The sequence below is a fragment of the Diachasmimorpha longicaudata genome, unplaced genomic scaffold (assembly GCF_034640455.1).
Source record: "Diachasmimorpha longicaudata isolate KC_UGA_2023 unplaced genomic scaffold, iyDiaLong2 ctg00000123.1, whole genome shotgun sequence".
In the NCBI taxonomy this organism is placed as follows: domain Eukaryota; kingdom Metazoa; phylum Arthropoda; class Insecta; order Hymenoptera; family Braconidae; genus Diachasmimorpha; species Diachasmimorpha longicaudata.
In genome coordinates this window covers 10001-12500 of record NW_026973936.1, presented here as the reverse complement: position 1 = coordinate 12500, position 2500 = coordinate 10001, and the positions used below count along the sequence as shown (strand labels likewise).

Genomic DNA, 2500 nt, shown 5'->3' with positions numbered 1-2500 from the left:
GAGGACCAGCTACAGCGACTACATCGAGGGACCCAAGGAGGGTGGTGCCCTCAAGGGTTCGTAGTCGCCCGCCGTGCGCCGGGGTACTGCCCTCCCGACGAGGGAACGGTTCCAGCCTTCGCGCTGTCCACGAGGACGTCGAGGACGTCGCAGACATCGCGGGACTGACTGCGCAGCCGAGTCAGCCAACGCCGGGATCTTCAAGATCATCAACCGGTGAGTCCACTCATTTATTAGGTAGGGTTCGCGAGTGCCAAGTTAGATTAAGTAGGATCGATAGTCATCGCGTCGCGACCGGAGGCTCACCGGTACCCTCCGTTCCAATAGGTCATCCTCCCCGGACCCCTGCGATCGAGGGACCGGGCGCGCAACGTGACGTTAGAATACTGCAATTGAACATGTCCCGCTCAATTGCAGTAACCGGGGAGGTCTTCCAGTTAATTCGCAAAGAGCGTCTGGACATATTGTTGCTCCAAGAGCCGTATGCCATTCGTGAGGCGAACACCTGGGCCATCCGCGGCCTAGGAGTCGGAATGCGTATTGCCGCGAGCTCAACGGAGCGACCGTGGGCGGCCGTCGTTGCGTGCAACTCCATCGTGGAGATTGCTTACGTGTCCCAATTAAGTACTGCACATTGCGTTTGTGCTGAAGCCCGCGTCCCCGGTGGATCCTTCTTCGTCGTCTCCAGTTATTTTCAATACTCGGACGACATAGAAATCCACCTGAGGCAGCTTGAAAAGGTTCTCAGCTGTCTCAGGGGTCGCCGCGTTCTGGTGGCGGCCGATTCCAACGCCCAACACTCCCTTTGGAGCCCCAGGACCACTGACCGTGGTGTCCTCTTGGGTGAGCTCATCGAGTCTTTCGGTCTCCGCGTCGCGAATGATGCTAGGCAGGGCCCCACCTTCAGGAGTGCCGCAGGTACGTCGTTCATCGACGTCACACTGGCCACTCCTGGCATGTATAAATTCATACGTGCATGGAGGTTGGAGGACGAGTGGTCCACCGGTGACCACACGTCGGTTTTCTTTCGTTTAGCGATCCGGAGTTCCTCACAGCGCGTCAATAACTCGGGAGTCGGCGAGGGCTCTACCATGCGGTTCAACGTTCGTCGGGCCGACTGGGAAAAGTTCGAAGCGACCCTCGATGGGGAGGCCCGTGAGAAACTCGTGGACCATCCGCTGGATTCTACAGCGGATGTTGAGAGAATGGCAGAAGTACTGGGTGACGTACTCATCAAAGCCTGCCAAGATTCGATGCCGCGCCGCAGAAATTACCGTCGCGCGAATCCGTGGTGGACCGAGGAGCTGACCAGCAAACGCAAACTGGTCAGTCGTCTCCGAAACGGCTACCGAAGGGAGACTAACCCTGACGCGCGAAAGATTAAACAGAGCAGGTATCGTGTAGTCCTGCGATCGTATACCAGGCTACTTAGGACAACTAAAGAAAATAGCTGGCGCGGTTACATAACGACGGAAAGCAACGCGAATCCCTGGGGCTTTCACTATAAATACGCGGCTGATAAATTGCGCGTAGGCACGGTCCTCAGCACACTTAGAACCGCGAATGGCACGACACTTACAATGCGTGAGACTGCTGAGGTCCTGTTGGACACACACGTACCCGACGACGACCCCAACGCCGACACACCGGAACAGAGAGACATCCGCGAACGCGTGAAGAACCTAAGGGTTCAAACAGAGGACGCACGAGACTTGACGGACGACCAACTTAAAGGTCTCGTAAAGACCCTTAAGAACGACAAAGCCCCAGGATGCGATTTAGTTGAAGTTAGGGTCCTAAAAGTCGCGGTCATGAGGATGCCTCACATCTTCACGCGACTCTTCAACGCCTGCCTTATGCACGGCGTTTTCCCCACCGTTTGGAAAGTCGGCACCCTTCGTGCTCTCCTCAAAGGAGTTCACAAGGATGTGTCCGACCCCAAATCCTACCGTCCCATTTGCCTCTTGTCGGTTGTCGGGAAATTTTTCGAAAAGGTCCTACACGGGATCCTTACGGCGAAAGTCCTTACTGAGGACAAAATATCAGGACGTCAATATGGCTTTCTGCCTGGACGCTCCACGGAAGACGCGATAGTAGAGTTGCGTGAATTAGTCGAACGCGGTAACGACAAGAGGTACGTCATTGGACTCCTTTTCGATATTTCAGGAGCCTTTGACAACGTGTGGTGGCCCCTAGTCCTCCAGTCTTTGGCGGATCGAGACTGTCCGAAGAATGTCTTTGAAGTGCTCCGGAGCTACTTTGACAATCGGACCGTCAAGATCGCCTGGAGCGACCAAGAGGTTTCCAAGCCGGCCACCCGGGGCTGTCCACAAGGATCAGTCCTGGGCCCCGCTTGCTGGAATCTCATGTTCGATGCCCTCCTCAAGAGCATCGAGCAGAATTTTGGCGCAATCGAAGTCGCCTACGCGGACGACCTTATCGCGGTCGTATCGGCCGACTCGCGTAAGGAAATAGAGAGGATAGGCCGAGCCGTCGCCGA

At 56.0% G+C, this 2500-nt stretch overlaps 1 pseudogene; it reads left to right on the top strand.

Annotated features, from left to right (window-relative positions):
- The window catches only part of LOC135171892 (large subunit ribosomal RNA), a 9370-nt pseudogene that overhangs the window by 4084 nt on the left and 2786 nt on the right, over positions 1–2500 (top strand).